At 47.8% G+C, this 15,000-nt stretch overlaps 1 pseudogene; it reads right to left on the reverse strand.

Annotated features, from left to right (window-relative positions):
* Positions 1 to 15,000, reverse strand: part of LOC124012266 — a 307,453-nt pseudogene that overhangs the window by 178,771 nt on the left and 113,682 nt on the right.

Genomic DNA, 15,000 nt, shown 5'->3' on the forward strand with positions numbered 1-15,000 from the left:
GGGGAAATGTTAACACTACACCATACAATGACATTCTAGATGATTCTGTGCTTCCAACTTTGTGGCAACAGTTTGGGGAAGGCCCTTTCCAGTTTCAGTGTGACAATCCCCCCAGGCACAAAGCAAGATCCATACAGAATTGGTTTGCCAAGATCAGTGTGGAAGAACTTGACTGGCTGCACAGAGCCTTGACCTCAACCCTATCAAACACATTTGGGATGAATTGGAACGTCGACTACGAGCCAGGCCTAAGCCTGTAATCTGTACATCTTCATCTATTACCGTAGTGCAGGTGAATAGTGCAGGTGAATAGGGTGCCATTTGGGACACAGCCAGGGAGTCCAGGGAGAGCAGGGGGGAAACAGACAGACAGACAGACAGACAGACAGACAGACAGACAGACAGACAGACAGACAGACAGACAGACAGACAGACAGACAGACAGACAGACAGACAGACAGACAGACAGACAGACAGACAGACAGACAGACAGACAGACAGACAGACAGACAGACAGACAGACAGACAGACAGACAGACAGACAGACAGACAGACAGACAGACAGACAGACAGACAGACAGACAGACAGACAGACAGACAGACAGACAGACAGACAGACAGACAGACAGACAGACAGACAGACAGACAGACAGACAGATAAAGAGAAAAGAGAAAGAGAAAGAGAAAGAGTGAGCGAGAAAGAAAGATGGCTGAAGTAGGGAAGGGGACCAATAATGATTCACAATATGATTTGACCTTTCTGTGTACGTACCCCTTGAATTTTAATTTCAATGACTCATTGCAAAGTTCAGGACAGTAGAGAGTACAATTTACATACTATCCTGTATATATTTTATGATGTACCCTTCAGGGGAATGTCTCGAGGGAGTGAGTGGTAGACAAGAGAGTGTCCCTAAATCCCCAAGCAACCTTTCTCTCTTCTGAAGTTTCTAAGTCTCGAGACTTATTCCAAGACGATTTGTTGCGTATTGCTGCCTTTCCCAGGTCGGTGTAGGTACTACACATTTATCTCATTCCCCCACACATCCATATTGACGCTCAGAAGATTAAATCACAAAAACATTTCTCACAAAACCGCTTTCCTCCATTCTCCCATGTTCTTAAAAGAAACACGGAGAGAACTTTTCTGTTTAGTTTCCAGTGGAACTGGTGCCAAAGTAATAACAAAGATTTGATCTTCCTTAAAACCTGTTGCCAGTCACTGAGTGTGGAGCCGTGGAGAGAAAGAGCACCCTATCTAGTCTCATGTGTCATCAAAGGAACAGCCTGTCCACAATCTGTCTTTGTTAGGTTCCAGCTTCACAGTGATAAACATATGTGAGGCTAGCTATTGCATAGCTCTACCTGTTTGGAGGCCAATCCATCGCGCAGCCCAATGCTAACATGACATGCCCCATCAATCCAAAGTAGGGGAGGACGAGTCGGGGAGTCGCAGAAATCGGCCAGGCGACCCTGCAGACTGACGTTAAAAAGAAGTTGGAGGCTCAGGGGCCTGTTACAGCTCAATGGCCTGTTACAGCTCAATGCCTCAGGGGCCTGTTACAGTTCAATGGCTCAATGGCCTGTTACAGCTCAATGCCTCAGCGGCCTGTTACAGTTCAATGCCTCAGCGGCCTGTTACAACTCAATGGCCTGTTACAGCTCAATTGCTGTTACAGCTCAATGGCCTGTTACAGCTCAGCGGCCTGTTACAGCTCAATGGCCTGTTACAGCTCAATGCCTCAGCGGCCTGTTACAGCTCAATGGCCTGTTACAGCTCAGCGGCCTGTTACAGCTCAATGGCCTGTTACAACTCAATGGCTACAAGCTATTTAGTCATTGTTAGTTTTTTAACCTGGATAACACTCGCCAGTCCAGCTTCCCTGCCCCATCCACGGCTGCCCCCTGGACACTGATCACTTGGCTACATAGCAGATGCACGCTGGACTGTCCATTAATCACGGTACTCCATTCTGCTTGTTTGTTTTATCTGTTTTATCTGTCGGCCCCATTGCCTAGTCAACGCCATTTTACCTGCTGTTGTTGTGCTAGCTGATTAGCTGTTGTTGTCTCACCTACTGTTTTAGCTAGCTTTCCCAATTCAACACCTGTGATTACTGTATGCCTCGCTGTATGTCTCTCTCAAATGTCAATATGCCTTGTATACTGTTGCTCAGGTTAGTTATCATTGTTTTAGTTCACAATGGTGCCCCTAGTTCCACTCTTTATACCCCTGATACCTCCTTTGTCCCACCTCCCACACATGCGGTGACCTCACCCATTACAACCAGCATGTCCAGAGATACAACCTCTCTCATCATCACCCAGTGCCTGGGCTTACCTCCGCTGTACCCGCACCCCACCATACCCCTGTCTGCTCATTATGCCCTGAATATATTCTACCATGCCCAGAAACCTGCTCCTCTTATTCTCTGTCCCCAACGTTCTAGGCGACCAGTTTTGATAGCCTTTAGCCGCACCCTTATACTACTCCTTCTCTGTTCCGCGGGTGATGTGGAGGTAAACCCAGGCCCTGCATGTCCCCAGGCACCCTCATTTGTTGATTTCTGTTATCGAAAAAGCCTTGGTTTCATGCATGTCAACATCAGAAGCCTCCTCCCTAAGTTTGTTTTACTCACTGCTTTAGCACACTCTGCTAACCCTGATGTCCTTGCCGTGTCTGAATCCTGGCTCAGGAAGGCCACCAAAAATTCAGAGATTTCCATACCCAACTATAACATCTTCCGTCAAGATAGAACTGCTAAAGGGGGAGGAGTTGCAGTCTACTGCAGAGATAGCCTGCAAAGTAATGTCATACTTTCCAGGTCCATACCCAAACAGTTCGAACTACTAATTTTGAAAATCACTCTCTCCAGAAATAAGTCTCTCACTGTTGCCGCCTGCTACCAACCCCCCTCAGCTCCCAGCTGTGCCCTGGACACCATTTGTGAATTGATCGCCCCCCATCTAGCTTCAGAGTTTGTTCTGTTAGGTGACCTAAACTGGGATATGCTTAACACCCCGGCAGTCCTACAATCTACGCTAGAAGCCCTCAATCTCACACAAATCATCAAGGAACCCACCAGGTACAACCCCAACTCTGTAAGCAAGGGCACCCTCATAGACGTCATCCTGACCAACTGGCCCTCCAAATACACCTCCGCTGTCTTCAACCAGGATCTCAGCGATCACTGCCTCATTGCCTGTATCCGCTACGGAGCCGCAGTCAAACGACCATCCCTCATCACTGTCAAACGCTCCCTAAAACACTTCTGTGAGCAGGCCTTTCTAATCGACCTGGCCCGGGTATCCTGGAAGGACATTGACGTCGAATGTATGCACACATGACTGTAGTAAAAGCGTGAGGATGCCTGGAGGATGCCTGGTTTCTTTAAAAGTAACTTCCTAACCATTTTAGATAAGCATGCTCCGTTCAAAAAATGCAGAACTAAGAACAGATGCAGCCCTTGGTTCACTCCAGACCTGACTGCCCTCGACCAGCACAAAAACATCCTGTGGCGGACTGCAATAGCATCGAATAGTCCCTACGATATGCAACTGTTCAGGGAAGTCAGGAACCAATACACGCAGTCAGTCAGGAAAGCTAAGGCCAGCTTCTTCAGGCAGAAGTTTGCATCCTGTAGCTCCAACTCCAAAAAGTTCTGTGACACTGTGAAGTCCTTGGAGAGCACCTCCTCCCAGCTGCCCACTGCACTGAGGCTAGGTAACACGGTCACCACCGATAAATCCATGATTATCGAAAACTTCAACAAGCATTTCTCAACGGCTGGCCATGCCTTCCGCCTGGCTACTCCAACCTCAGCCAACAGCCCCCCCCCCCCGCAGCTCCTCGCCCAAGCCTCTCCAGGTTCTCCTTTACCCAAATCCAGATAGCAGATGTTCTGAAAGAGCTGCAAAACCTGGACCCGTATAAATCAGCTGGGCTTGACAATCTGGACCCTGTATTTCTGAAACTATCCGCCGCCATTGTCGCAACCCCTATTACCAGCCTGTTCAACCTCTCTTTTATATCATCTGAGATCCCCAAGGATTGGAAAGCTGCCGCAGTCATCCCCCTCTTCAAAGGGGGAGACACCCTGGACCCAAACTGTTACAGAACTATATCCATCCTGCCCTGCCTATCTAAGGTCTTCGAAAGCCAAGTCAACAAACAGATCACTGACCATCTCGAATCCCACTGTACCTTCTCTGCTGTGCAATCTGGTTTCCGAGCCGGTCAAGGGTGCACCTCAGCCACACTCAAGGTACTAAACGATATCATAACCGCCATCGATAAAAGACAGTACTGTGCAGCCGTCTTCATCGACCTTGCCAAGGCTTTTGACTCTGTCAATCACCATATTCTTATCGGCAGACTCAGTAGCCTTGGTTTCTCGGATGACTCCCTTGCCTGGTTCACCAATTACTTTGCAGACAGAGTTCAGTGTGTCAAATCGGAGGGCATGCTGTCCGGTCCTCTGGCAGTCTCTATGGGGGTGACACAGGGTTCAATTCTCGGGCCGACTCTTTTCTCTGTATATATCAATGATGTTGCTCTTGCTGCGGGCGATTCCCTGATCCACCTCTACGCAGAAGACACCATTCTATATACTTTCGGCCCGTCATTGGACACTGTGCTATCTAACCTCCAAACAAGCTTCAATGCCATACAACACTCCTTCCGTGGCCTCCAACTGCTCTTAAACGCTAGTAAAACCAAATGCATGCTTTTCAACCGATCGCTGCCTGCACCCACATGCACGATTAGCATCACCACCCTGGATGGTTCTGACCTTGAATATGTGGACATCTATAAGTACCTAGATGTCTGGCTAGACTGCAAAATCTCCTTCCAGACTCATATCAAACATCTCCAATCGAAAATCAAATCAAGAGTCCGCTTTCTATTCCGCAACAAAGCCTCCTTCACTCACGCCGCCAAGTTTACCCTAGTAAAACTGACTATCCTACCGATCCTCGACTTCGGCGATGTCATCTACAAAATTGCTTCCAACACTCTACTCAGCAAACTGGATGCAGTTTATCACAGTGCCATCCGTTTTGTCACTAAAGCACCTTATACCACCCACCAATGCGACTTGTATGCTCTAGTCGGCTGGCCCTCGCTACATATTTGTCGCCAGACCCACTGGCTCCAGATCATCTACAAGTCCATGCTAGGTAAAGCTCCGCCTTATCTCAGTTCACTGGTCACGATGGCAACACCCATCTGTAGCACGCGCTCCAGCAGGTGTATCTCACTGATCATCCCTATAGCCAACACCTCATTTGGCCGCCTTTCGTTCCAGTACTCTGCTGCCTGTGACTGGAACGAATTGCAAAAATCGCTGAAGTTGGAGACTTTCATCTCCCTCACCAACTTCAAACATCAGCTATCTGAGCAGCTAACCGATCGCTGCAGCTGTACATAGTCTATTGATAAATAGCCCACCCATTTTCACCTACCTCATCCCCACACTGTTTTTATTTATTTACTTTTCTGCTCTTTTGCATACCAATATCTCTACCTGTACATGACCATCTGATCATTTATCACTCCAGTGTTAATCTGCAAAATTGTAATTATTCGCCTACCTCCTCATGCCTTTTGCACACATTGTATATAGACTCCCTTTTTTTCTACTGTGTTATTGACTTGTTAATTGTTTACTCCATGTGTAACTCTGTGTTGTCTGTTCACACTGCTATGCTTTATCTTGGCCAGGTCACAGTTGCAAATGAGAACTTGTTCTCAACTAGCCTACCTGTTTAAATAAAGGTGAAATAAAAAAATGTAAATGGCTCAGCGGCCTGTTACAGCTCAATGACCTTTAAGCTCAATAACAGCTCAATGGCCTGAAGCTCATAAAAAACAGCTCAATGGCCTAAATGACCTGCAGCTCAATAGCTCAGCGGCCTGTTACAGCTCAATGGCCTGTTACAGCTCAATGACCTGTTACAGCTCAATAGCTCAGCGGCCTGTTACAGCTCAATGGCCTGTTACAGCTCAATGGCCTGTTACAGCTCAATGGCCTGTTACAGCTCAATGGCCTGTTACAGCTCAATGGCCTGTTACAGCTCAATGGACTGTTACAGCTCAATGGCCTGTTACAGCTCAATGGCCTGTTACAGCTCAATGACCTGTTACAGCTCAATGACCTGTTACAGCTCAATGGCCTGTTACAGCTCAATGGCCTGTTACAGCTCAATGACCTGTTACAGCTCAATGACCTGTTACAGCTCAATGGCCTGTTACAGCTCAATGGCCTGTTACAGCTCAATGACCTGTTACAGCTCAATGGCCTGTTACAGCTCAATGGCCTGTTACAGCTCAATGACCTGTTACAGCTCAATGGCCTGTTACAGCTCAATGACCTGTTACAGCTCAATGACCTGTTACAGCTCAATGACCTGTTACAGCTCAATAGCTCAGCGGCCTGTTACAGCTCAATGGCCTGTTACAGCTCAATGACTCAGCAGCCTGTTACAGTTCAATGGCTCAGCGGCCTGTTACAGCTCAATGGCTCAGCAGCCTGTTACAGCTCAATGACTCAGCAGCCTGTTACAGTTCAATGGCTCAGCGGCCTGTTACAGCTCAATGGCTCAGCGGCCTGTTACAGCTCAATGCCTCAGCGGCCTGTTACAGCTCAATGCCTCAGCGGCCTGTTACAGCTCAATGGCTCAGCGGCCTGTTACAGCTCAATGACTCAGCAGCCTGTTACAGTTCAATGGCTCAGCGGCCTGTTACAGCTCAATGGCTCAGCGGCCTGTTACAGCTCAATGCCTCAGCGGCCTGTTACAGCTCAATGCCTCAGCGGCCTGTTACAGCTCAATGGCTCAGCGGCCTGTTACAGCTCAATGGCCTGTTACAGCTCAATGGCTCAGCGGCCTGTTTCAGCTCAATGGCTCAGCAGCCTGTTACAGCTCAATGGCTCAGCTTAAACTATGCACTGTGCTCCATGTAGACTTGAGGACAGTTTAAGACTTGGGGGTAGTTTAAGAATATTGAACTAGAAGCATAACTAGTTTTCTGCCATGGAAGGGACTGATATTGGGATCTTCCCATCCTCAGAAACACCTTTAATAAATCCAGGCTCTAAAGCACAGAGTCAAGAATATGCCCTAGTCCTTCAACCTGTCTTGATTAAAGCCTCCAATCCACGTTTCTGGTACTTCTCCCCATAGGAGTCCCAGATCTCAAACAAACCACAGCTGCTCCGCCATCTAGTGGTTAAGGTAGAAACAACAACACAGGGGGAGTGACAGCGTTTGATTCCCCCACTCAGCTGTGTCAGCAAGGTAATAAAAGGCTCAGGAAGAGAAGACAACTCACTCTGTGGAATTGTGATGCATGGCCCTGCTGATTGCAGTCGCTTTATATGAGCATGCAAATGTGATTTGGGTGTCTGGACCCAACCAAAGCTCTGGGCAGAGAGAGAGAGAGAGAGAGAGAGTGAGAGCGAGAGAGAGCGAGCGACAGAGCGCATTTGGTCAAATAAGACCACCACTTCCCAGCAGCTGCTTTTCAAAAGAGACCATTTCTCGTCCACTTAAATACGATCATTTATCTCATAAAAAAGGTCTATGATTGAGAACGCCGGACTGAGAAAATGAACGTGTCTCATTCTCTCCATCCCTCTCTCCCTCAGAGAGGAGGGACATTTTCTACTTGGTTAGAGTACAATATGAGCGCTCGGGGAGTCGTGTGTCTGAGTGTTTATCAAGTCAACGGAGTAGCAGGGATTTCTACTGGTGTGACCTAAATCCTTTATTTTAGCTCTTTAATAAACAACACAATATATGGTAATTCCCTTAGTGGGCATCTAGCCAAGCTTATAAGATCTTCTCCAAGTCTGTCCAAAGCTGTACTCCACCACAGATTGACGCTATGTTTGTTTACTGCACCAAACTGATAGCTTATTAAAGATACAGTATTAAATTGTCACCTAGATATTACATAATAGTGGCTGATGTTTTTCCTTGGTCACCTGAACTTCAAACAAGGAAATCCTTTCTTTGTGGTAATGGGACCTGACCAGGAAAAACTCTGGCCCCAATCATAGCCTGATACCAGGACCCAAAGTTTTACCAGGCCAGGTAGTCACAATGGTGCTAAAAAAAACCTGGCCCTGCACATAACATAAGAAGAAGAACTAAGAAGACACAAATCCTAGGTAGGGTCTTGGTTGGCCGTGCTAAGAAGACACAAATCCTAGGTAAGGTCTTGGTTGGCCGTGCTAAGAAGACACAAATCCTAGGTAAGGCCTTGGTTGGCCGTGCTAAGAAGACACAAATTTTGGTTGGCCTAGGACAATCTTAGGTCAGGTCTTGGTTGGCCGTGCTAAGAAGACACAAATCCTAGGTAAGGTCTTGGTTGGCCGTGCTAAGAAGACACAAATCCTAGGTAAGGTCTTGGTTGGCCGTGCTAAGAAGACACAAATCCTAGGTAAGGTCTTGGTTGGCCGTGCTAAGAAGACCTTGGTTGGCCGTGCTAAGAAGACACAAAACCTAGGTAAGGTCTTGGTTGGCCGTGCTAAGAAGACAAATCCTAGGTAAGGTCTTGGTTGGCCGTGCTAAGAAGACACAAATCCTAGGTAAGGTCTTGGTTGGCCGTGCTAAGAAGACACAAATCCTAGGTAAGGTCTTGGTTGGCTTGAAGACAAATTGGTAAGGTCTTGTGCAAACACAAATCCTAGAAGACACAAATCCTAGGTAAGGCCTTGGTTGGCCGTGCAAGAAGACACAAATCCTAGGTAAGGTCTTGGTTGGCCGTGCTAAGAAGACACAAAACCTAGGTAAGGTCTTGGTTGGCCGTGCTAAGAAGACACAAAACCTAGGTAAGGTCTTGGTTGGCCGTGCTAAGAAGACAAATCCTAGGTAAGGTCTTGGTTGGCCTTGCGAAGAAGACACAAATCCTAGGTAAGGTCTTGGTTGGCCGTGCTAAGAATTGTAAGTCACTCTGGATAAGAGCGTCTGCTAAATGACTTAAATGTTAAATGTAAGACACAAATCCTAGGTAAGGCCTTGGTTGGCCGTGCTAAGAAGACACAAAACCTAGGTAAGGTCTTGGTTGGCCGTGCTAAGAAGACAAATCCTAGGTAAGGTCTTGGTTGGCCTTGCCAACCAAGATGATAGGAGGAGGTAGCTAGCTAGCATCCTTACCGTGCAGAGTTCCCTGTACTGCATCTTCTGGAACTTGTGTCGGTGTTGCCTACTCAGAGCTCCACGTATCCCAGAACCCCCTGGAACACAGTGTTGTGGATGGCCTGGCTGAAGTGCATGTGGACTTGGTCCATGGCCGTCTATGGAGAGAGGCACAGGGAAACAGATTATTACGGGGAATGGATAGTGTTGTGACATGGCATGAACACCAGCACAATCAAAGGGTTCCATCTGAGATGTAGCCCAAACTACATTCATTAAATGTTTGCTCCTCGGCCCTTTATCAAAAAACTAAACCAACCCCAGAGACAAATCTGGCCCTTATTTTCCTTGAAATACTGTGCTAAATAAAGACCTTTATTTTTCCTCTGTGATTGGTTTCTCACCCAGTGTCTGATCATTAATCAACATCAACACAATAGCACAGAGAGGAATGTTATGCGTTTATATTTTTATTGTACCTTTATTTAACCAGGCAAGTCAGTTAAGAACAAATTCTTATTTTCAATGACAGCCTAGGAACAGCGGGTTGACTGCCTGTTCAGGGGCAGAACGACAGAGTTGTACCTTGTCAGCTCGGGGGTTTGAACTCGCAAACTTCCGGTTACTCGTCACACACTCTAACCACTAGGCTACCCTGCCGCCCCCGCAGATTGGCCAATCAGCAGGTTAACAGCGTCTTTACCGCTGAACTGGAGGCAGTTCCAAGTGATTAAGAACTGCACGGGATGTTCCCCAAATCACCCCCTATTCACTACATAGCTCACTCCACCAGAGCCCTATACTCTGTTCAAAACAAGTGCACTATATAGTGAATAGTGTGCATTTGGGAAGCAAACATGGAAACACAACCACTCGCTAACAAGTACTTCTGAATGTACCAGGTGAGTCCATTAGACAAATGGAATAATGCAAGTAAATAAATGCAAACAAAAATACTCATAAAGACAAGGTGTAAACAGTATTGCTCAGCAGTGTCCCAAATGGCACCTTATTCCCTATATAGTGCACTACTTTTGACGAGAGCACATTTGCACTATATAGGGAATAGTGTGTCATTTGGGACGCGTGCCTAGACTCATTAAGCTAATGGTGGCACACAAGGCTGAGCCACACAGAGAGGAGCAGAGAGCTGCTTGTTCACCCGAAGGAAAATTAATTTATATCAAACTGAACACGGCCTCGCTATGATGAGACCCTTTTAGCTTTGAAGCCCTAAAGTCACCAATATTCTGTGTGCATAGATAAGGGAGCGGGAAACAAAATACAAAAGTGTGTGTGATGTGTGTGTGTGTGTGGGCATGCATGCGTACGTGCAATTACCCACACAAAGAGTGAAAGGGCCTTGAGCCAGGCCAACAATAGGTCCTTGAGTATCAGAGCCGGCACTATTCTCACTACTCAGTATCACTGCCCTGCCTTTGAAGAAGGTGTTTATCATTTTGGAGAGCACAACCATTGTGATTGTGGATAGCCTACTCTAAAAAGCTGATGATCTGCAGATGACTCAGTCTCTGAAGCTAAGGGCCACTCTTGCCTCATGGCTGAGGGCTGTCAATCATACAGAGACACTGATCATCACGTCATCATGTTTTTGTTTTCCACATGAGTAGCTCCGTAAATGGGAGAAATACACATGGCATGGGAATTGGTAGACAATCTCTTTATGGCTTCTCTAACTAACCTCTCATTCATCACCATCATTATACAGTGTATTGTTTTGATGAGTTGGTAAATAGACATTTGATTGGCCAACAGGAATTCTTTCCCAGTGTTGCTATCTGTCTCCCTGGAAGGCAGGTCGCTCCAGAGACCACTGCGGGGTGGTCATTCACTTCATCCTTCACACAGTTACTGATTCCAAGAACACACGATGAGATGTTACTATCCTTTGTGCAAGCACTTCCAAGAGTTAATGAACAGTGAGCGTGGTGAAATTTGGGGAGCGCATCGTCAGTAGTGGACCTTTGGTTCCTAGGGTGTTTCGGCCTTTCACACTATACACCCTCCTCAAAGGCGGCCAGTGACAGGGTGATCAATCCTACGCTTGCGTCCCATTCCCAATTAGTCATAGGAGTTGCCTTGTTGTTGATAGCCAACATCCCATGGGACTATGCATGGCAAGGGCGTCCTCCTCCCTGAGTCAAGCATTGTTGACCGCATACCTCCTGGCCCTCTCACTTCGGGGCCCAGCTGGGGTCTTTCCTCTTCATCCAGAGCCACTGACTGCTGCCTTCTGCCGCCTCTGATACAATTTTGATTGCCGAACGCTGGCTCTGGCTCTTAATTCCCAGGTCTCTAAGCAGTCTGGTTGTAGATGTTGCCACAAAACCTCTGCAGCCCACCTCCACTGGTCAGACTTCTGTGTTCCAGCCATGATGCCGTGCTTCGGCAGCTAGATCAGCATAGCGCAGATGTTTTCGCTCATAAGCCTCATCTACTGAGTTTTCCCAGGGTACTGTGAGCTCAATGATGAAGACCTTATTGAGTGAACGGGACCAGAGCACCATGTCAGGTCTTAGGGTGGTGGTTGCGATCTCCGGAGGAAACACAAGTTGCCGGCCAATGTCAGCTAGCATTTTCCAGTCGCAGGCCAAGCGCAGCTGGTCTCGCTCTAATGGTGTAGAGCCGCTCTTCGGTGGTTTAGCCCCTTCGTGGACAAAGTTTGTCCGTAAGGAGTGTGATGCTGCTGTGGGTGGTAGGGAGTTGGTGGCAGCTCGCTTGTCCTCCAGGGAGGACGCAAGGTTTTTAAGGACTTGGTTGTGACGCCAAGTGTAGCGTCCTTGGGCGAGGCTTGTTTTACAGCCTGTGAGAATGTGCCTGAGGTTGGCTGGCATGGAACAGAGGGCACAGTCCGGATCTTCACCATACCATTGGTGAAGATTAACTGGTATTGGAAGGACGTCATATGTTGCTCTGATGGAAAAGCTCAACCGCCTCGCTTCCATGGCCCACAGATCCTTCCAGCTGATCTTCCTCTTCTCCACACTGTCCCATCGAGTCCACTGTCCCTGTTTGGCAAGAGAGACTGCCTTGGCCCACCTTGCAGCCTCCTCCTGATGGCGTACTTCCTGCACTACCATCTTCCGCCGCTCTGGTGCAGTGGCCTTACTCCAAGCAGCACGGCTAGTTAGCCCAAGGCCTCCTCTCCCTTGCAGAACATGACCCACAATGTCAGCATGTCTGAGGGCTGCTGTTGCCTCCTGGACTGCTTTTCCTGGCCTCCATTTACGCCCAGTTGCCACCACTGGGTCTCGAGATTCATTCAGTGTCATCTGGAGCCTTTTTTTTGCACACTTTAATTTCTCTGTTAGACTGGTGAGGGGCAGCTTGAGGACACCATCTCCATAGAGGCCTATGGTGGTAAGGCATCGTGGAACTCCGAGCCACTTCTTTAAGTAGCCTGTGACTCCTCTTTCCATCTTCTCCACTGTTGAGATTGGAACCTCATACAGTGCTAAGTGCCACAACACCCGGGGTAGGAGACCAAACTGCAGACACCAGGCCTTTAACTTTCCAGGTAGCTGGGTGTTGTCGATGGACTGTAGGCTACTACTGATGTCTTTGCGCAGCTGTTGCACCTGGTATTTGTCCTTCAGGCTTGCATCATACCACCTTCCAAGGCTTTTTACCGGCTGCTCAGACCCTGTTGGGATTTGGTCATCTCCGATGAAGAATTTCAGGTCAGAGAGTACTCCCTTCACAATCGAGATGCTGCGTGACTTGGATGGTTTAATCTTCATACGGGCCCAGCTGATGTTCTCCTCAAGTTTTCGGAGCAGTCTCCTGGTGCATGGGACAGTGGTGGTCAATGTTGTAATGTCGTCCATGTAAACTCTGAGTGGAGAGAGGCGGAAACCAGAGTCGACTCGCTGTCCACCAGCAACCCATTTTGAGGATCTGATGATAACCTCCATTGCCATTGTGAATGCCAATGGAGAAATGGTACATCCCGCCATTATACCTACATTCAGGCACTGCCATGAGGTGGTGAACTCTGAGGTGGTGAAGCAGAACTGTAGATCCTGGAAGTACAACTTCATCAGGTTTGTGATGGTGTCCGGTATGTGGAAAAATCTGAAGGCAGACCACAGGAGTACATGGGGCACTGAGCCAAATGCATTGGCGAGGTCGAGGAAGACTACATGGAGGTCCCTTTTCTCCACCTTGGCCATTTGGATCTGATGCCAGATCATGCTGGAATGTTCCAAGCAGCCAGAGAACCCTGATATTCCTGCCTTCTGTACAGATGTATCGACGGACGCATTTCTTTGCAGGTACTCGGCCATCCTCTGGGCAATGACCCTAAAGAAGATTTTACCCTCGACATTCAGTAAGGAGATTGGGCGGAATTGGCCGATGTTCACTGCATCCTTCTCCTTAGGGATCAGGACCCCGCCTGCCCTACGTCACACTTTGGGTATTATCTTCTTCTGCCAAGCTGTTCCCATAAGCCTCCAGAGGAACCTCAGGACGTCTGGTGCGTTCTTATACACTTTCTACGGGACTCCATCTGGCCCCGGGGCTGATGCTGTCCTTGCCCGTCGAATTGTGTCTTCCACCTCTTTCCATGTCGGAGGGCTGGTCTCAATATGATGTTCCGGGGGTTCAATGGGTGGGATATCTGATGGGATGGCCAAATGTTCATGTCGCTTTGAGTCAAAGTTTGTTGTTCTCAGGTGCTCCTCTAGGTCTTTCTTTGTTGTTTTTAGAGCTTTACTTTTTTCTTTTGTGAAGAGACGTTTAAGGAACTTGAAGGGATCTTTATAGAATCGAGTTCTAGTTTGGTCTTTTTTCCTTCTGCGTTTCCGTAGGTTCTCTGCTCTACGGAGGGATGCCAACCGGGTTTTGATGTCAGCCTGAAGTGCCTCTATGCCCTCCTTTTCCACTTCCGAGGCCTTCGTCCACTGTTTCTTAAGCTGCCGCCTTTCTTGAACGAGGCGCTTGATTTCTTGTTGCCTCCTGGAAACTGGTGGGGTTGGAACCTTTCTCCCGCCTTTTGCCTCTTCCATTCCAAATCTTTCTGTCCCGTACTCATAGATGATGTCCCCCATCCTCTCCAACTTCTTCTCCACTGTGCCTCAAAGTTTCTCGAGGGTCAAGGTAAGGTCAGTATTCACTGTTTCCCACAACTTCTTGTCACTGGCGCCAGGCCACTTCACATACGGTCTGTGCCCTGGTGGTCTCCTCTCGACTGCAGGTCTGGGAGGTTGGGTGAGTTCCACTCCTGTTTTTGGTTCGACCTCAGTTGCTACTTCGGTGCTTGAGTTTACGTCCTCCATGACAGTGGTACTGATGCACTGCAAACTATGGTTTGCGTCCAGTTGCTGTGCTTCATTCGACTGATATGATCGCTTTCGCAGAAAGTAATCAATGCGGGTTCTCTGTCTCTCTTTACCCAAACACCCCTTCTTCCCCTGGTGGATCCTCAACCCATGGTGTGATGTAACTTTCCTCCAACCACAGACACATACAGACACATTATCTGTTTGTGGCCCACTGTTGCAGCAGAACTTGTGACAGTTGCTGTGGTGTTCTCTTGTGCTGTGCTCTCATTACTCGTAGTCGTTTCCAGTCCAGTTGTTACCATGTTATCAGCCGATGAGTACTGAGTCAGACTGACACACAGAAAATAATCCCGCAGCAACAAAACATGTCAAATCATTATGTGGATAATATTTCATTTTTGTAGAGGTTGATAAATTTTTTGTTACGGCAAATCAAAATGACAAATGTTAGAATACTTAAAACCTTGAATACACTACAAGATTGCATTTCCTGCTGCGCATTTAGTCCCCTGAACAAAGCATTTAGTCCAGACACTGACAGTCCCCTGAA

This window comes from Oncorhynchus gorbuscha, linkage group LG24 (genome assembly GCF_021184085.1).
Source record: "Oncorhynchus gorbuscha isolate QuinsamMale2020 ecotype Even-year linkage group LG24, OgorEven_v1.0, whole genome shotgun sequence".
Classification (NCBI taxonomy): Eukaryota; Metazoa; Chordata; class Actinopteri; order Salmoniformes; family Salmonidae; genus Oncorhynchus; species Oncorhynchus gorbuscha.